Source organism: Meles meles, chromosome 3 (assembly GCF_922984935.1).
Source record: "Meles meles chromosome 3, mMelMel3.1 paternal haplotype, whole genome shotgun sequence".
Taxonomy (NCBI): domain Eukaryota; kingdom Metazoa; phylum Chordata; class Mammalia; order Carnivora; family Mustelidae; genus Meles; species Meles meles.
In genome coordinates, this window is record NC_060068.1 from 85,439,510 (window position 1) to 85,460,603 (window position 21,094).

General features: G+C 41.6%; 1 protein-coding gene across 2 annotated transcripts in view; it reads left to right on the top strand.

Moving 5' to 3' along the window:
* Nucleotides 1-8,954, top strand: part of LOC123938973 (survival motor neuron protein) — a 32,905-nt gene extending 23,951 nt beyond the window's left edge. The window contains exons 9-10 of one of the 2 annotated variants that reach the window (XM_046000788.1): nt 4,979-5,005; nt 8,599-8,954. The gene's annotated coding sequence lies outside the window, so the exon portion shown is untranslated. The remainder of the gene's footprint in view (nt 1-4,978; nt 5,006-8,598) is intronic. The other variant, XM_046000787.1, reaches the window with a different exon arrangement.
* Nucleotides 8,955-21,094: the final 12,140 nt, after the last annotated feature.

The window sequence follows — 21,094 nt, forward strand, 5'->3', positions numbered from 1 at the left end:
TATTCCAGCGTTTGTTTCTGGAGCCACAGTCGTAGCTCCACTCAGAAGAGAGACAGGTGAGGTGGCATACTGTAAGAGTGCCTTCATTAAAGGATTGGCCAGAGATCACTATACCTCAGTCACGTTTAGTAAACATAGCTTTTCTGCATGGTTGCCATTAATGTAAATAAACTATGGGGTTAATGGTTTTTAACAGTTAAAAACTTATAAGGCGGGGCGCCTGGGTGGCTCAGTGGGTTAAAGCCTCTGCCTTTCCCTCAGGTCATGATCCCAGGATCCTGGGATGGAGCCCCGCATCGGGCTCTCTGCTTGGCAGGGAGCCTGCTTCCTCCTCTCTCTCTCTCTCTGCCTGCCTCTCTTCCTACTTGTGATCTCTATCTGTCAAATAAATAAATAAAAAATCTTTAAAAAAAAACAAAACAAAACAAAAAACTTCTAAGGCACCTGTTGTTTATAAGCTCTTGATGAGTGTGAAAACAATTCAGTTCAGAAATCAAATTCTGAACCTTGAGTAAGCAATTCCTGCCACTGCAGACAGAGTCTGTGTTTTGTGTACCGCAGTTTGTAGAAGACATTCATTACATAGTTCTCTCGCTAAGCATTTGGCATTTGGTCATTTTTATGTATGAATCATGGCCTTTCGGAAGGGCTCAACAACATTTGTACATAGCCCACAATTTTTTTTCACAGTACCTTTTTTTGAGGTATAATTTATATACAGTTAAATGCACAGATTTAAAATGGAGAGTTTGGGGGTGCCTGGGTGGCTCAGTTGAGCATCTGACTCTGGATTTTGGCTCAGGTTCTTGGATCAAGCCCCTTGTCAGAATCCCCGCTCAGCCGGAGTGTGCTTATCCCCCTTTCTCTTTGCTGTTCCTCCTGCTCAGGCTCTCTCTTGCTATCTGTCTTGCTCTTTCCCTCACTCTCACTGAAATAAATCTTTAAAATAAAATGGAGAGTTTGATGTTTTGAGAAGGTATATCATTGTTAACTACATCTTAATCAAGATATAGAACATTTTCTTCAGTATAAAGAGTCACCATTTTGAATTCTGTGACCAAAGATTACCTATTTTAGAACTTCATATGAGGGAATCCTATCATATGTACTTTTTTGCACAGGATTGTTTTTAGTTACGATTATGCATGAGTTCAGCTGTTGTCCTAAGATACTATGTGTAACATATTTTGGAGATAACAAGTAATATGGTTAAGGAAAGTAATTTATGAGCTTTCAAGTTCTAATCATTTCATTACTAGTTATTATGACACATAAATTGGTCTTTTATATTTAAAAATGGCACATAATTTGGAATTTATATTTCACTTCCTTCATTCATTCATGTCCATTGAGGGATTTTATTTGGGTGTATATATTACATCCCTAGAAAAAGAATCCCAGGATTTTCCCTCCTGTGTGTTTTCATCTTGCTTCTTGATAGTCCATGATGCCAGCTGAGTTTGAGGACAATGAAACCAAACTGATGGGACAGGAACATTATTCTGCCATTCTTCTAGATCTTTCAGTTGTACATCAAATCTGGGGCTGATCACATGTGTTTAACCTTCCCATGAGGTTTACAGCAATTTTCCCAGCTCTGTGATCATCAGTGATTTCTATCACCAATGTAACCATGCTTCGTCATCACAGTTAGAAACTGAATGATGACGCTGGAGCATGGCCTAATAAGAACTCATCATTGTTAATGCTCTTGAGAGCATCAGCCAGGGCATTCACAGGCACCACTGTGGCAGCCCAGAGGGATGGCAGAGAGCCGTATTTCACTAAATAAAACCAGATCTTGGTTTCCAGGCAAAAGACAGATGTGAAGCGTTGTAGTCTTTGTGTTTAGATAAAGACTTCTTGCTAAGAGTAAGTAAAATCTTACTTTATGGAATTTGTTTTCAGTAGACTCCTTAGATTTATTAGTTTGGTTTTTATTGTAAAGGAAACTAGAAACTGCACATGAAAGATTACTGGGTGTACTAGGCTTAGCTTACTTCATTTGATCTTTATAGATCAAGTTAGATATTATTATTCCCCATTTTACAGACAAGAAAAAGACTCAGAGGTGAAATGGCTTTTCCTTGGATACAGAGTAAGTGACGGCACTCTGTATGACTTCAGAACTCTCCCTCCAGCTCTCAGCCCCCCTGCAGCTGCTGCCAAGCTCCATGGTATCTGCATAATTTAGGATTTGGGCAAGTACCTAAGTAGAATTTTTACACAGATTTCTGGAGCTCCTTATTTTCAAATCCCTGCTTTCTAGACCCTACCTCTTTAGATTCTAGGTCCCTTATTCCTAGGCCCAAACTCTCTCTTTTTCCACATATGAAGAACAATATGTTCAAGCTCTGCCTTGGAAATTGTGTCCTCCCAAAATGGGGTGAGTGGAAAACTCACCTTAAGTGTTTGCTTTTTCATGGATCTCTGCCCTGTGCTGTTGCCCAATGCCCACTTTCATAATCTATGGAAGGAAAACAAGTATACTACTACCTCTTCCTCCTGTTATTTTTATTAAGTTATCTCTACACCCAATGTGGGGCTGAAACTCAATGACCCTGAGGTCAAGAGTCACACAGTCTTCAGACTAAGCCAGCCAGGCACACCAGTTCCTCCTGTTCTTTTTCTTTTTTGAGGATTTTATTTATTTATTTGACAGAGATCACAAGTAGGCAGAGAGAGAGGAGGAAAGCAGGCTCCCTGCTGAGCAGAGAGCCCAATGTGGGGCTCGATCCCAGGACCCTGGGATCATGACCTGAGCCGAAGGCAGAGGCTTTAACGCACTGAGCCACCCAGGCGCCCCAGTTCCCCCTACTTTTAAACAAACATTTCATCATATTTTTCTTGGAGACTTGACTCAGTGACACAGTTCTTTGCAGCACCTTTCCCATTCTGTAACAATTTTCAGTTATTCCGTGTTTTTAACCGACTGAGCCATCCAGGCACCCCCTATTCCATGTTTTTAAAAGATAACTCTATTGTGATGGTTAAAACAAAATATATGAAACAATGATATTATAATCTGTTTCTCTCAAGTACCTAAAAGTAATATGTCACACTTGGGGCCAGTGATCAACGTTTCTACAGGTAATAAGACATCTGTTTTGGGCTTTCTTGTTTAACATAGTTCCATAGAATTACTTCTGTTATTGATGTTTAATTTCAGATATTGAGCTTTAGTTTTTTTTTTTTAAGATTTATTTATTTGACAGATAGAGATTACAAGTAGGCAGAGAGGCAGGCAGAGAGAGAAAGAGGAGGAAGCAGTCTCCCAGTTAAGCAGAGAGCCCGATGCAGGGCTCGATCCCAGGACCCTGGAATCATGACCTGAGCTGAAGGCAGAGGCTTTAACCAGCTGAGCCACCCAGGCGCCCCATGAGCTTTAGATTCTAAGTAGTTCTGTAAAGATCATGGTATGTTGTCATACTGCTTCCCCCAAAGAATAAACTAGTTAATAATTCCTTTACTCTTCCCCCTTATCTAATTGCTGAGTAGCTCTGTTACAGTTCAAGATTTATTTTTTTCCATTGTTATTTATAAAAGTTCTAAAATAGTTTGAATCTATTTTTTAACATTACAGGTTTCCCCCAATACCTGGAAGTAGAATATTTCTGGGAAACCTTTCATAATCTGAAATAGCATAAACCCAAGAAGTACCATTTACCTTTAATTTATATGGAAAATTTCTGAACATCCCAGATAATGAAAGTAACTGCTTGGGATTTTCTGGTACCTTAGTACACAACTTGCTAGCAGATGCACAAAATAAATCGAGATAAAAAACAGATGCTCACAGTTGAGAAATAAGGCAGCAGGATGCTGAGACGCCAGGGAAGGAGCCTGGCTGTGCCTCTGTAACAGCCTTTGCAAAACACACACTGAACATTATTTCTGGATTTTGCCTTATTTTCATAAAAATGTAAATCCTCTTCAGAGTTCTTTTGGTTAGCAAAAACAGGTGCTGCTAGTGTAGGTCCTTGGTACAAAGCAGAGTGGCTAACGCAAACTTTTTTTTTTTTTTTTTAATTTATTTATTTGACAGAGAGGTCACAAGTAGGCAGAGAGGCAGGCAGAGAGGGAGAAACAGGCTCCTCACTGAGCAGAGAGCCCGATGCGGGGCTCGATCCCAGGACCCTGAGATCATGACCCGAGCCGAAGGCAGAGGCTTAAACCACTGAGCCACCCAAGCGCCCCCTAACGCAAACTTTTGAAAAGCATGAGGATACTTGTATTCAGTTTATTCTTTTAATTATTTTTTTTAAGATTTTATTTCTTTATTTGACAGGCAGAGATCACAGGTAGGCAGGCAGAGAGAGGGGGGGGAAGCAGGCTCCCCGCGGAGCAGAGAGCTTTATGGGGGGCTCAATCCCCGGACCCTGAGATCATGACCTGAGCCAAAGGCAGAGGCTTTAACCCACTGAGCCACCCAGGTGCCCCAATTCTTTATTTTTTTTAAACAACTACATTTGGAGCGCCTGGGTATCTCAGGCCTCCAACTCTTGATCTCGGCTCGGGTCATGATCCGAGGTCGTGGGAACAAGCTCCATGCTCAGCGTGGAATCTGGTTGTCCCTCTCTTTCTGCTCTTCTCCCATTCAGCTCTCTCTCTCTTTCTCTCTCTCTAAAACAAAAAACTGCATTGTTGCTTGTTACTTAGAACAATCTGATAGGAAGATATATTTAAATGAAAAAAGATGCAGAAATGCATTGTACCTGTCATTGATGTAAATACACACTTACAGACATGTCTGTGCATTGATGGTCACCTCAGGGTGATACTCAGGTCATCTCGAGAGAGACTAGAAGGTAGGCATGTGAGGGAGACTTCACAGCATACCCTTTGATGTTTTGTGTTCGTGTGTGTGTGTGCTGTGTATGTTCACTGACAGTAAAGATAATATATAATTGAAATAAATCTGGTAAGATGTTTCTATCATATTACTCCTTTCAACTTTTAAAATTTTCCATTTTTGAAGGAAATCCACACAGAGTTCTCTTAATAGGTAAGTGCTTTTTCCTCAACATTTTTTGGACACTACTCCATACCAGTATATAAAACTGCCTTGTTTTTTAAAGTTGCATGATATTTTTATGTAGAGATGTGTCTCATACTTAATTAAGTATGGATGGATTTTTAAGCTTTCCTAATTGTTTGCTATTTAATGCTATAGTCAGTACTATAGTACTGACTATAGTCAGTACTATAGCATTATGGATGCTATTTTTATATGGATGGATTTTTTTTTTTTTTTAAAGATTTTATTTATTTATTTGACAGGCAGAGATCACAAGTAGGCAGAGAGGCAGGCAGAGAGAGAGGAGGAAGCAGGCTCCCTGCGGAGCAGAGAGCCCAATGCGGGGCTTGATCCCAGGACCCTGAGATCATGACCTGAGCCGAAGGCAGCGGCTTAATCCACTGAGCCACCCAGGCGCCCCTATATGGATGGATTTTTAAGCTTTCCTAATTGTTTGCTATTTAATGCTATAGTCAGTACTCTCTTACATAATTCTTTTTGTAGATTTATGAATACATTTTTAGGATTACCTTAATAGAGTCTAGAATTCTAATCTAGATTTTGATTCTAGAATTAGAACTGCCAGGTTGAAGAGAATATGCATCTATCATTTTAATAATTTCTTGCCATGTTGCTCTTTGTGGAGACTGTCTTAACATTCTCACCAACATTGAGAGTTCCTGTTTCTCCCAATCTGTTCAATAATCAATGAAACCTTTAGATTCTTGTCAGTCTAATAGTTGGAAATGGTTTTCTCATTGTAATTTTTTATTTTATTATTGTAAAGTCCAGCATCCTTTCATGTGTTTAAGAGCTATATATCTCGTCTTTGCTGAAAACTTTACTACCAGGTGAATTTTGGTGCACAAGCCGTAAAAGCTGAATACTGTCTGGTGGCAGGGAAAAAAGATGAATACTGTCTTTGTTTTTTAGCGAAGTGGGATGGTTCACATTTTTGCCACAAGATATTATGATGAAATCCTTCCTATTGGAGGACTTGAAGGACACTGCTGTACTTCTTTTTAGGTCCTCGGAAATATATCAATTCTTCAGTTGGAGAAAATGCACCTAAGTAGCATATGCCATTTGAAGACTCATCATCTGAGATTTGGCTTATAGGAACAAGTTCACCACATTGTTAGCCTACAGTAGGGATCACAAATATTTTCTCAAGGACAGCTGACTCAGTCGGAAGAGCATGTGACTCTTAATCTCGGGGTCATGAGTTAGAGCCCCACAATGGGTGTAGAGATTACTTTAAAAATAAGAAAATGAAAAGACTAAGAAGTAATACAGAATTTTTTTCTGGAGTACCTGGGTGGCTCAGTTGGTTGGGCAACTGCCTTTGGCTCAGGTCATGATCCCAGGGTCCTAGGATGGAGCCCCACACTGGACTCTCTGCTCAGCGAGGAATCTTGCTTCTTCTCCTTTCTCTTCCTCTCCTTCTGCCTGCTACTCTCCCTGCTTGTGCTCTGTCAAATAAATAAAATCTAAAATCTTAAAAAATAATAACTTTTTGAAAGAAAATCCAGTACTTTGGGCAAGAGAAGAAGAAAACTGAAGGATGCTGTAATAGTGATCATCTCATTGTTGATGATTTATTTCATCATCATTTTAGGTGATTCTGTCCTTCCATGTTATTATTTCAGTCTTTTTTTTTTTTTAAGCATAGTTGCAGATAATTGGTGAGTGTATTATCAATTGCTTAGCCAAAATTTAGCACTTCAAAACAGCACATTTATTATCTCTAGTTTCTGTTGGTCAGGAATCCAGGAGCAGCTTATTAGCTGGGTAGTTCCCGTGAGAATACAGTCCTCTCGGGTTTTCAGTGGGACTGAAGGATCTGCTTCCAGGCTCACTTTCTGTTGGAGACCTGAAGACCTTGCTTCTTGGGGCTCTCCATACACAGCCTGAGAGTCACAATGTGACAGCTTTATTCCCCAGGGGGAGTGATCCAAAAGAGAGTGAGCAAGACCATACCCGTTTTAATAACTTAGTTTCTGAATCAAACACTGCCCCCACCTTTTTCTGTTCTTTAAAAGTAAGTCCAACCCACTAAAGTCAAAGGAGTGGGATGAACAGTCACCTGGAGGGGCCTACCAAGGGCATGCCTACCAGGAGGCAGTTATCACTGGGGCAGTGCTGAAGGCTGGCCACCACAGTGAGTTACAGTAAAATATAGAGATGAAAAATAATAAAATATTCAAAGATAAGGGATAATAAAATCACTAAAATTCTCTATTTTACGTTCATAAAAAAAATTCAATAGCATTAAAGCATCATTGCAAGATAGGAGTTTTATCATTATTATTCTAAGTAAATTTTTTCTGTTCTTTGGCAGACCTCTAGGAAGTAGTGAGTCATGAGTCCTTACAAAGCACTAAGAGACCTGCTCAGAAAAGAAACTCAAAACCTAGAATAGGACCCAGTGGACCCAGATGATACAGTAGGAATTAATTTCCTCTTTTTGCTTTCCTTAAAAGTTTCACAAACTCCTTCTAATCCACTGTTTATCAAAATGGATCTTAGGACAATGACTTTTTCTCTGGACAGTGCTTTAGTTGTATTTTGTAGATTCTGTTATGTAGAATTCTTACCATTTTCTAGATACTCTAAGACTTTGTTTTCAACTCTAGAGATGTATAATGTTTTAATTTCTAGGTAATTAGGTTTAATTGCCTGTTGCAGTTGGGTGATGTTGTTTGTATTGTAATCACTGTTGGGGTTTTCTTTTCTTTCTTTAAGATTTTTATTGGAAAGTAAGAGAGCACAAGCTGGTGGGTAGGGGTTGAGAGGCAGAGGGAGAGGGACAAGCAGACTCCTTGCTGAACAGGGATCCCGACACACGGCTCAATCCCAGGACCCCAGGATCTTGACTTGAACCAAAGGCACCTGCTTAACTAACTGAGCTGCCCAGGCACTCCGGTTTTTTTTTGTTTTGTAATGTTTTTAATTCTGTTAGAACAGATCAAATACCAATGTTCATTAAAAAAAATTTTAGGGGCATTTGGGTGGCTCAGTGGGTTAGGGCTCTGCCTTCAGCTCAGGTCCTGATGATGATCAGGGTCCTAGGATAGAACCCTGCATCAGGCTCTGTGCTCAGTAGGGATCATGCTTTCCCTCTCTCTGCCTACTTGTGATCTCTCTGTCAAATAAATAAAATCTTTACAAAAAAATACTATTTTTTAAATAGTCTTGCACATTTACTCAGTGAATTTCACAATTTGTATAAAGATTGAATTTATTGTGGCATTAAGTATATTAGCATATTATATTCTAGTTTTATTTCCCTTGATGAGTGTATTGCTTTCCATTTTCTTTTTTTTTTTTTTTCTTTTAAGGATTTTATTTGACCGAGAGAGTACAAGCAGTGGGAGTGGCAGGCAGAGGGAGAAGCAGACTCCACGCTAAGCAGGGAGCCTGACACAGGGCTCCATCCCAGGACTCTATGATCATGACCCAAGCCAAAACCAGACACTTAACCAACTGAGCTACCCAGGCGCCCCATTTCTTTTGATTTTATAAAAAAATTCGTTTTTTAATTGCATACTTATATCTCGATCTTTTTTCCCAAAAAACAGGTGCAGCTCTCTCCCGAGGAGAATGGTATTTTGATGCGCCATGGTCAACATGAACAAAATTTCATCTTTTCTTCATGAACAGTTGGTTGGGTGGCATAATCGCCTGCATTTCCCCTTGTTGCACGTGACTCATGCTTAAATAACCAGCCGTGTGTTTCAAGGGAATAATCAGTTTGAATAACTCAGCAGTGGAAATGTGAGTAATTAAAAGAAACTCAGTTACATGTAGTAAAGAAAAGTCAATCTGTGAAAATTTCAACTCAGCCCATTTGTATATTATATCTTTCTTAGTATAAAGTATGTTAAGGTTTTTATTAATGCCTTTAAAAATAAATGGTAAATTTTTTTAACCTTGACTATAGGAGTAATTTTCTTTAGAATATATATGGTGAGGTAAATCTGTATAAAAATGTAGGAAGAGAACTTCTCATACTTACTTAGATAAAAGGCAGTAGGGTAAACATACAGCAGTTGTAAAGCCATGTTGTTGATAATTCAAGTTTAGGAAACAAAGCTTATGTGAATCTGAGTGTCATGGCACTGGACCGAGCCAGTCAGGGACCATGGCTCTGTTCCACTTCTTGGAAGTCATACTGTCATTCTCCTCTCCATACTTTGTCTTATCTGCCTGCCTCTCTGTCTTCTGGCCTCCTTCAGATTTTCCTCATGAACACTGCCTCACATGGCCGCCCGTGCTTTTGTGCTTTCACCACTGCCTTGCATTACCACCTGCTATCCCTTTGACTGTATCTCTCTCCATTCAAATTCTCAGGAGAGGTAGAGAATCCTATTGTTTCATTTGATTCTAATGATTGGTATCCATGCGCCTGGGATGCTCCCTAGCCTTTTTAGCTATGGAAGAAGAGGTTAATATAAAAAGTTCTGTTTCTTTCAGAAGTTTCGCCTGGACAAACTAAAGGTATGTAACGTATTTGTAGCAGCCCAGTACATATTTGTGGAGTGTGTAAAGGCACCAGATGGTAATACAGGCTGTAGACAAAAATGAAGCAGGGGAAGGGATTGGACAGGGGTTGCAATTGGAGTATGGATGCTTTTTTTTTTTTAAGATTTATTTATTTATTTGACAGAGATCACAAGTAGTCAGGCAGGCAGAGGTGGAGGGGAAATCAGGCTCCCTACTGAGCAGAGAGCCCGATGCGGGGCTCGATCCCAGGACCCTGAGATCACGACCTGAACCGAAGCTAGAGGCTTTAACCCACTGAGCCATCCAGGCGTCCCGTGGATGCTTTTTTAAAAAGAATGGTCAAGGGGGCACCTGGCTGACTCGGTTGGGAGAGCATGTGACTCTTGCTCTTGGGGTTGTAAGTTCAAGCCCCATGTTGGTTGTAGAGATTATTAAAAAGTTAAAAAGAGGGGGGGCGCCTGGGTGGCTCAGTGGGTTAGGGTCTCTGCTTTCAGCTCAGGTCATGATCCCAGGGTTCTGGGATCGAGCCCCACATCGGGCTCTCTGTTCAGCGGGGAGCCTGCTTCCTCCTCTCTCTCTCTGCCTGCCTCTCTGCCTACTTGTGATCTCTGTCTGTCAAATAAATGGATAAAATCTTTAAAAAAAAAAAAAAAAGTTAAAAAGAGGGGTGCCTGAGTGGCTCAGTGGGTTAAGCCTCTGCCTTTGGCTCAGGTCATGGTTTCACGGTCCTGGGATCGAGCCCTGCGTCGGGCTCTCCTGCTCAGCGGGGAGCCTGCTTTCCCCCCTGTCTTGTCTCTCTACCTGCCTCTCTACTTGTGATCTCTGTCTGTCAAATAAATAAATAAAACCTTTTAAAAATAAATAAAAATTAAAAAATAAAAGTTAAAAAGAATGGTCAGGGAACTGAGGTGACATCTGAGCACAGATGCAAAGGAAATGAGAGCCATTCACGGAAGTAGAGAGAGAACCTCCGGGGCAAAGGAAATGACAAGTGCAAAGGCCCTAAGAGTGAATTTGGCATGTTCAGGGAATGGCAAAGAAACCAGTGTGGCTGGAATGGAAGGGAACAAGGAGGAGAGATTAAAGAGATGGAGGTAAAAGAGGTAGCCAGGGGTCAGGTCACATGTAGGCCACTGTAAGGTCTTCTGCATTTATTTTCATCTGGGATCCATTGAAAGGTTTTGAACCAAAGATATAGCATTATCTGATTTTTTTTTTTAAGATTTTTATTTATTTATTTGACAGAGAGAGATCACAAGTAGGCAGATAGGCAGGCAGAGAGAGTGAGAGGAAAGCAGGCTCCCTTCAGAGCAGAGAGCCGGACGCGGGACTCGATCCCAGGACCCTGAGATCATGACCCGAGCCGAAGGCAGCGGCTTAAACCACTGAGCCACCCAGGCGCCCCAGCATTATCTGATTTATTGAAAGTGTCTTATGACTGTTGTGTTTGTGTTGAAAATAGACCATAAGACCCAAGGGAGGCAGTAGGCTGCTGAGTGGTTAGGACCAGTGGTTAGTAGTGGTTGGACCTGAGTGTAATTTTAAAGTAGAGCTCAGCCTTTGCCTATAGACTGATTGCATGTGGAGTATGAAAGAGAAATCAAAGATGACTTGGGCCTTAGCAAGTAGAACAAAGGTGGAACTTACTGACATAGAGAAGTTGGCATGAAGAGTACTTGAGGGAAAGGAAAGATAGGAGTTGGGTTTAGACATAGCTCATATTAAGAGGAATTAGATGTGAGTCAGGAGTTCAGAGGAGAGATCTGGGCTAGAAATGAAAATGTAGAAGTTCACATAGGCTTGGAATTTCAAGCTGTTCAACAGGACCAGAAATCCAAGCAAGTGCATTTACATAGAGATGTCCGAGAACTCCAGACTACCCCTAGTGTTTAGACGTCAGGTATGAGAAGCAGTAAAGGAGACTGAGGGAACTCTCAGTGAGTTAGAACAAACCCAGAAGAGGCCCTAGAAGGCAAATGAGGCATTTGAGGAGGGAGTGATGGGCCACATCAGAGTTACTGCTGGGTTAGATGATGTTAACAAGTAAAGTAGGATGAGGTTTGAGAAGTAAGTGCTCATTGAATTGAGCAATGTAGAGATCACTGGTGACCTTCGTAGGAGCTGTTTTGGTGGAATGGAGAAGACAAAAAGCCTTGTGGGAGAGAATGTAAGAACAATTGAATATTGCACCATTTAAACAACTCTTCCAAGGAATTTTGCATTTCTGAATTTGTTATATTTGTGTATCAGTAAAATCATATATAACTTTGAAGGTTTTTTTTGCGAATCTTAGTTCATTTGTGTACGTTTTTTTTTTTTTTTTTTTTTTTTAAGATTTTATTTATTTATTTGGCAGAGAGAGATCACAAGTTGGCAGAGAGGCAGGCAGAGAGAGAGAGAGGGAAGCAGGCTCCCCGCCGAGCAGAGAGCCCGATGCGGGACTCGATCCCAGGACCCTGAGATCACGACCCGAGCCGAAGGCAGCGGCCCAACCCACTGAGCCACCCAGGCGCCCCTGTGTACGTTTTTTTGAATGTGTCAGTTGTTTACATGAAATTTCTTACTGTGAGTCCTGGTAAAAATCTGAAAAATACGAAGTTAGAACAAGAAGATGTAGGTATTGTTGGATAAGAGGTTGAGGATGGTAGGGGATATTTCTCATGGGTGTAGAGTGGAAGGATTTAGGGTGTTGCAGAGGGTTAAATAGGTGATCTGAAAGGGAGAAGTTTAGAAACAAAAGGGTGAGGGTTGGCCTAGGTGGCCTGTATACTAGAATAAAACAGGACCATAATCTTACAGTCTAAAAGTACTTTGTCACAGAAGTATTCCATTGTCTGTAAAGGGTGAGAATTATTTTAGCTTTGCAGGCTAGTCACATATTTTTTAAACTTTTAAAAATGTAAAAAAGAGTCTTAGTTCCAAGCCTATGTAGTTTCAGGCCACACTTTGAGGGCCCCTGCTTTACACCAGATGCCCTTGCTGGCTTTGAAGAGATCATTTATGTGGCGTTCTCTTCGTTTTTAAAATACCATTTTTCGGGATACCTGGGTGGCTCAGTCGTTGAGTATGTGCCTTCAGCTCAAGTCATGATCCCAGGGTCCTGGATTCGAGCCCCGCATTGGGCTCCCTGCTTGTCAGGAAGCGTGCTTCTCCCTGCTAGTGTCTTCCCTCTCTTGCTGTGTCTCTCTCTGTGAAAAATTTGAAAAATCTTTGATTTAAAAAAATATATACCATTTTTAAGGACACCTGGGTGGCTCCATTGGTTAAGCGTCTGCCTTTGGCTCAGGTCATCTCCCCATGCTTGCCTCTCCCCCTACTTGTGCTCTTTCTCTGACAAAATCTTCAAAAATTTTTTAAATTAAAAATTTTTTAAATTTAATAAAATCTGTTTTTAATTATTTTTTTTTTTTTAAAAGATTTTATTTATTTATTTGACAGAGAGAGGTCACAAGTAGATAGAGAGGCAGGTAGAGAGAGAGAGAGGGAAGCAGGCTCCCTGCTGAGCAGAGAGCCCGATGCGGGACTCGATCCCAGGACCCCGAGATCATGACCTGAGCCGAAGGCAGCGGCTTGAACCACTGAGCCACCCAGGCGCCCCTAATTATTTATTTATTTGACAGAGAGAGAGAGATCACAAGTAGGAAGAGACCCAGGCAGAGCCAAGCAGAAAGCCCAATGCAGGGACGCCTGGGTGGCTCAGTTGGTTGGACGACTGCCTTCGGCTCAGGTCATGATCCCAGAGTCCCGGGATCGAGTCCCGCATCGGGCTCCCAGCTCCACAGGGAGTCTGCTTCTCTCTCTGACCTTCTCGTCGCTCATGCTCTCTCTCACTGTCTCTCTCAAATAAATAAATAAAATATTAAAAAAAAAAAAAGAAAGCCCAATGCAGGGCCCGATCCTCGGACCCTGAGATCACGACCTGAGTGGAAGGCAGAGGCTTATTAACCCACTGAGCCACCCAGGTGACCCAAAATTTAACAAAATCTTAATTTTTTTTTTTTTTAAAGATTTTTATTTATTTGACAGAGAGAGAGATCACAAGTAGGTAGAGAGGCAGGCAGAGAGAGAGGAGGAAGCAGGCTCCCTGCGGAGCAGAGAGCCCGATGCGGGGCTCGATCCCAGGACCCTGAGATCATGACCTGAGCCGAAGGCAGCGGCTTAATCCACTGAGCCACCCAGGCGCCCCCAAAATCTTAATTTTTAAAAAAAATCATGTGTCAGGGGGCACCTGGGTGGTTTAGTAGGTTGAAGCCTCTGCTTTTGGCTCCGGTCGTGATCCCAGGGTTCTGGGATCAAGCCCCACATCAGGCTCCCTTCTTAGCAGGGAGCCTGCTTCCTCCTCTCTCTCTGCCTGCCTCTCTGCCTACTTGTGATCTCTGTCAAATAAATAAAAATCTTTTGAAAAAAATCATTTGTCAGACAGCAAGTGAGGGAACACAAGCAGGGGTAGCTGGAGAGGGAGAAGCAGGCCCCCCACTGAGCCGGGAGCCCAATGTGGGGCTCGATCCCACGATGCCAGGATCATGACCCAAGCTGAAAACAGACACTTAACCAACTGAGCCACCCAGGTGTCCCTGACATACCATTTTTAATAGTACAGGCACATGGTAGAGAACTCAAATAGTACAAAAGATATGCAAGAGAAAAGAATCAAACCCCCCCTTCTCCTATCCCCTAGCTGTCCTGGTCCCCTCCTTAAAATCAACTACTACCCTGTTTCTTGTATATCATGTAAGACGTTTTATAACCATGCATGTGCATGTATCCTGTCAATCTTTAAAAAAAAAAAAAAAAAAAAAACCTGGGGCGCCTGGGTGGCTCAGTGGGTTAAAGCCTCTGCCTTCAGCTCAGGTCATGATCCCAGTCCTGGGATCGAGTCCCACATCGGACTCTCTGCTCAGCAGGGAACCTGCTTCTCCATCTCTCTCTGCCTACTTGTGATCTCTGTCAAGTAAATTTTTAAAAATCTTTAAAAAAAAAAAAAAAAAAACCTAATTAGGTTCTTTTTGCTTTAAGTCTAAATTATTAAATTTAATAAAAATTTAATATTAAATTTAATATTTAATAATAATTTAATAATACAACTATTAAGTTCTATCAGTTACCACCTTGTTGCTTCTCATGTCCAAATCCAGCCTTCTCTGCAGTAATGGATCCAGACTCTGTACAAAGACCTGGGCTCTCAGCAGAGTATAAAGCTCAGTCACTAGAGGGTGGTGGTGGAACACTTCTTTTCCCCTCAAAACACTTCCAGTCCTCCTTCCAGTGTGCCCCTAACAGCTCCCTGCCCAGGTGATTTTTCTATCGCTGCCTGCTGGCAGGCACAGCACCACCACAAGAATGGCGCCCTCTGGTACCCCCAAGGTATGTTCTTAGCAAGCTCACACCTTGGGCTACATTTCCACAGCTTCAGCCCACCTCCAGGGATGTGCCCTCTCCACTGAGTGCTGAATCTTAGAAATTCAGTTTTGTACTTGGTGCTGATACAGGAAATGTTGAATCAAAAGCCTCCAAGAGCTTTTTTTCCTTAAAGCCTTCTACTACCAAACAGTTGCTACAAGTCATTCAGGAGTATCTCTTGGCCCACAAAAGATACATCTGGATCCTGTGTTAAAGTCTTGTTTCATTTAGTTAGAAAATGGATTCAGTCTTGAAATTCATCACTTTACCTGTAACTTGAATACTTCTTCCATACTTGGCTTAAAGGACAGATCAGTGTACCTCACTCCACTCCCATGGCTGTTTTTGATCCGCCTTACCACGCTTAACCTGAAAATCAGATGCTGATCTGGATAATGGAGGGTTAGGTGTATAAAACTGATTGAAGGGGCGCCTGGGTGGCTCAACGTGTTAAAGCCTCTGCCTTCTGCTCAGATCATGATCCCAGAGTCCTGGGATCAAGCCCCGCATTGGGCTCTCTGCTCAGCAGGGAGCCTGCATCCCCCGCACCCACCACCTGCCTCTCTGCCTACTTGTGATCTCTGTCTGTCAAATAAATAAAATCTTTAAAAAAAATAAAAATAAAAATAATAAAACGGGTTGAAGGACTGATCTTTTAGTTGGGGAAGATCATTCAGGAACTGCAAAGGTACTGGTAATCTGTTTCTTAAGCTCACTGATGGACAAGCAGTGTTCATTTGTGTGTTTGTTTTTTTAACATGCCTATTATTAGTACCCTTTCAGTATTTAATGCAATGTTTAATAAAGTGTTTTGGATCAGGTTTTTAGAACTGACAAAAATTTAACTGTTTTCAGCTAATTCTTCTGTAGCTAAATGTTATATTTCTGAGTGACTGGCGAGAATGGCAGCATCCATTTCAGTAAATACTTACGTGCTGAGATCAAGGAGGTCTTTTCTTTCATGGCGGTAAACAGTGTGATCCCTTCTGCATCCAGGAGGCAACCTAATATGTGAAGGGGATGAGGCTTGGCAGTCACCACACACACTGACTCAAAGATTTAATGGTTGTGGCCTGAGTTCTCATACGGTCAGTGAAATGCCTGGAAATAGTCAACTCTTTCAAGTGTGGCATGCTGTCCAGTGCTTGAAAGAAATTTCTGTATCCTTCCTCTGTAATCTTGTGACTAACTGAAAGATTTAAGTTCTCGGGTTTCTGGAAACCTCCACTGGTTGCTACCTTGGTTATAAAAGCCAAGTATTTGCAAAAACAGAATCATAAGGACTTCATGTCAATGTGGTAGATTAGGTTATTTGTACCAACCTCCTTCCCACAACCACCATCACCACTGAAAGTAGAAAATGCCCAGTTTTAGCTGCTTAAAAATCCCAAACCACTAACAGTAACAAACTACCTGGCCAAAACCCAAGGAAAAGGCAGAAACCAGAGAAGTTGAGACCACAGCACCAAAGCTACTCTTCCATGAGGGTTTGGCCATTCTGTGCTAATTTGAGTTTCTCTTGTGGTCTCACAGGACATCACTTGATCCCTAGAAAGTTTCTGCTTCTTTTTTTTTTTTTTTTTAAATGAGAGAATCAGCAATTTTTTTTTTTTATTTGTTTATTTGACAGACAGAGATCACAGATAGGCAGAGAGGCAGCCAGAGAGAGAGGAAGGGAAGCAGGCTCCCTGCTGAGCAGAAAGCCTGATGCGGGGCTCAATCCTAGGACCTTGGGATCATGACCTGAGCCGAAGGCAGAGGCTTTAACCCACTGAGCCAACCAGGCGCCCCGAAAGTTTCTGCTTCTAAAGCCTTACACCTGGTAATGTTTTCAATACTTTCTAGCATCCACTGGTGTATGAAGCTTATCTTTTACTTTGTGTCCAGTTCTTGTATCAGCCTTTCCTCCAGAGACTCTAGTTCCTTTTAGGGAGGTGTTCCTTTTAGTATTCAGGCGTGAAGCTCTGGTGTGTGGGGTGTTCATTACGACTAGGTCGCTTTCTAATCTTTGTTGACTGAGCTATGTATATGTGTGTGTGTAGAGATATATAGCTCACCGTATCCATGTGTATCGTAGACTCACATACATATAGAGGTTAAAAACTTTTAAGTCCACCACAGTATTCCCAAATCTAATTTAACACCTTAGAGTTCTTCACAGCCTCTCCCTTCAGTACTTCCAAATTCCTTCTGCAACAATGAGGAAACTTGGTTCTCATTCTACTTAATGTGTTATTTACTTGGCTTGTTGTGTATGCCACTCACCTCCTCAGCCCCTGGATCTTGCCTCCCCAGCCTTCCTGCTCCTCCCCCAGCCATGTGCTGCCTGCAAAGGAAGTAAACAGAAGGGAAGAGCAAGACATCGAGGTGATCAAGAAGCAGGCCAATGTTTAAGAAGCACTACTGCTCTTGGGGCTCCTGGGTGGCTCAGTTGGTTGAGCGACTGCCTTCAGCTCAGGTCACGATCCTGGAGTCCCAGGATCCAGTGCCGCATCCGGCTCCCAGCTCACAGGGAGTCTGCTTCTCCCTCTGACCTTCTCCTCTCTCATGTTCTCTCTCACTGTCTCTCTCTCAAATAAATATTTAAAAAAAAAAAAGAAGAAGCACTACTGCTCTTATCTCCGTATCTCCACTGACTCCTATTCTCCTGTGTTTTTAAAACAAAACAAAATCCAAAAAAAACCACACAGGCCCAAAATGGAGTTCCTTCTGTTCATGCCCCATATCATTAAACTAAGGTTTAATTTTTAGTATGAGCTCTCCCAGAAACAGAATCTTCAACCAACCAAGCAGGAATCACCTGATCAACATTAGTTAGGTCAACTGCCCAACAGACCTCTGCCATCCCCACTAAAGGAAAATAACCTTAACAGTAACCAACTCACCTGCTTTTTCATCTACTATAACCTTCTCGTTCCTGCTCCTGTATACCTGTAAAGAAATCTTTCATTTTATACAGCTTCTCAGAGCTCCTTTCTAGGTCCTTCATTCACTGGATACTACCTGATTCTAATCCATTTTTGTTCAAATGAGCTCTCAAAATTTTTAATATGCCCTGGTTTATCTTTTTTTTTTAAGATTTTATTTATGTACTTGACAGAAAGATAGCACAAGAAGGAGAAGCAGCAGGCAGAGGGACAGGGAGAAGCAAGCTCCACTTTGAGCAGGGAGCCCAATGTGGGGGCTCAATCCCAGGACCCCGGGATCATGATGTGAGCTGAAGGCAGATGCTTAACAACTGAGCCACCCAGGCACCCTAATATACCTTAGTTTACCTTTTAACACCTATTAGAGGGGCTCCTGGGTGGCTCAGTTGTTAAGCATCTGTCTTTGGCTCAGGTCATGAGCCCAGGGTCCTGGAATCGAGCCTCACATCGGGCTCCCTGTTCAGCGGGAAGCCTGCTTCTCCTTCTTCCACTCCCCCTGCTTGTGTTCCCTCTCTCGCTGTGTCTCTCTCTGTCAAATAAACAAAATCTTGGTAATCTGTTTCTTAAGCTCACTGATGGACAAGCAGTAATTCAGTGAGAAGTGAAGAAAGTGATTCAGTGAAAATAACTTCAGTGTAATATAAAAAAAACCCACCTATTAGAATTCTTCTGTGAGTACACATTCCTTTTGTAACCATTAAAAAACTGAAGTATTGGGGCACCTGGGTGGCTCAGTGGGTTAAGCCTCTGCCTTCAGCTCAGGTCATGATCTCAGGGTCCTGGGATCGAGCCCCACATCGGGCTCTCTGCTCAGTGGGGAGCCTGCTTCCTCCTCTCTCTCTGCCTGCCTCTCTGCTTACTCGTGATCTCTCTCTGTCAAATAAATAAATAAATCTTTAAAAAAAAAAAACTGAAGTATTTAGGCAATTTCTATAATTATCATTTTGTTAATTCCGATTTCACATACTAAGTTCTCTTAAAAGATAGCTTTATCTATATGGGGTGCATGGTGGCTCAGTCGGTTAAGCATTTGCCTTCGGCTCAGGTCATGATCCTGTGGTCCTGGGATCGAGCCCCACATGAGATTCTCTGCTAAGTGGGGTCCTGCTTCTCCTCCCTCCTGCTCTCCCTGTATGTACTCTCTTTGTCAGATCAATAAAATCTTTAAAAAAAAAAAAAAATAGTTTTACCTATATCCCAAAAACTTTTGAAATAACGGGGATTAAGTATTTCTGGAATGGGTCACATAAAATTACATCAGGTTGTAAATGACCAAATATGTATTCTAAGAAGTACATCGCTCAGGGCACCTGGGTGGTTCAGTGGGTTGAGGCCTCTGCATTCGGCTGGGGTCGTGATCCCAGGGTCCTGGGATCCAGCCCCACATCAGGCTCTCTGCTTGGCGGGGAGCCTGTTTCCCCTCCTCCCTTCTCTCTGTCCGCCTCTCTGCCTACTTGTGATCTGTTGAATAAATAAATAAAATCTTTAAAAAAAAAAAAAAAAGTACATCACTCTGAGGACACTGCTTTGAATGAGATCAAGCACTTGGAGGGTCCTGAAGAGCACTGCCCCTTCCTCCAAATGAGTAAGGGCAGCTAATAATACTACCATGACTTGTAGTTAATACAAAATAGAAGGATTTTAGGGGAAGAATAAAAAGTAAAAGGCACGATTTTGTAAACATACCAAATTTTTCAGGTGTTTTCCTTATCAGGAAAGTGTTGGTATTCAAGATTTAATATCTTCAAAGAAATAAAATTTGGAGAAATAATGACTATAAAAGGAAAGAAAAAGTTATGTCAGCTACATTTTTTCCCTCCAAATTTGTATTTAAAGTCTATTTATTCAGCTCCATCTTTTATGCCAATAAATGTATTGAAAGAGTGTTCTTAAAGGGACAGAAATTAATATGCTAATTTAGACTTAATTAATTAGTATGACTGAATAAATAAAACAAATCTTAGCTCAGGAAAGAATTCTGGTAACTACAAATACTTAAACTTCAGAAATAAATACACCATGTTTGAAAATTCATTTAAAATCTGATCTATGAAGTGCCTGGGTTCCTCAGCTGGTTGTGTCTGCCTTTAGCCTAGGTCATGATATGAAGGATCAAGCCTCCAGTTGGGCTCCCTGCTCAGTGGGGAGCCTGCTTCTCCCTCTGCCTCTCCCACTGCTTTATGCACTCTCTCTCTCTCTCTGAAATGAATAAAATCTTTTAAAAAAGTAAAACATCTATTTTAATACTTTTATTTGACATCAATTGCATATTTAAAATTTACCTTTTAGGGGCACCTGGGTAGCTAAGTTGTTAAGCATCTGCCTTCAGCTCAGGTCATGATTCCAGGGTCCTGGGATCCAGCCCCGCATCAGGCTCCCTGCCCTGCGGAAAGCCTGCTCCTCCCTCTCCTACTCCCCCTGCTTATGTTCCGTCTCTGGCTGTTTCTCTGTCAAATAAATAAAATTAAATTAAAAATATACCTTTTAAAAGTGCTTAAAATGACTGTATACAGATGAATCTTAAGCCAGTTTTGTGTTTGTAGCACTTACCAAGTGGGATGGTTGTAAAAAATGGTCCAGAAAAATTAATTTGAGTTTTTCTTGCTGGAAGCAAGTGAAGTCATGAGAGATTCAAAATCGGAAAAGAAATTACATGGCAGATAAACAATCTGGAGAATTCTGAGTTAATTTCACTGTAAAATATCAAACATTTCAGCAATTAAGGAAAATTCCAAATTCCTATCAGAATTAGCCATATAATTATCCTGTTTCAATAACAACAGAGTTAAAACAAAGCTGATCCATGATGTAATGATCAAAGAATTGGGCCACTCTGGGTTTACAGGTTCAGGTTCTGCGACTAACTGGTGAGCTGTGTGAACTTGGACACTCTCCAGGGATCAGTTTTCTCTTTTACAAAGTAAGAGCACAGACTCCGTAAGGTCTCCAATTTTGCACAAAACATTTACACAGTAGGAATACTATACAAAGAAACAAAAACAATGACAAATCTGAAACAAAACCAAAATTTGATATAACAATTATTGACAGGGGCGCCTGGGTGGCTTAGTTAGGCACCTTAGAAGGCAGTTAAGCATCTGCCTTCGCTCAGGTTGTGGTCCTGAGGTCCTGGGATCAAGCCCTGACTTGGGTTCCCTGCCCAGCGGAGAGTCTGCTTTTCCCTTTGCCTCTCCCCTCCCATCCATGCTTGCTTGCTTGCTCTCTCTCTTGCAAAAATAAAATC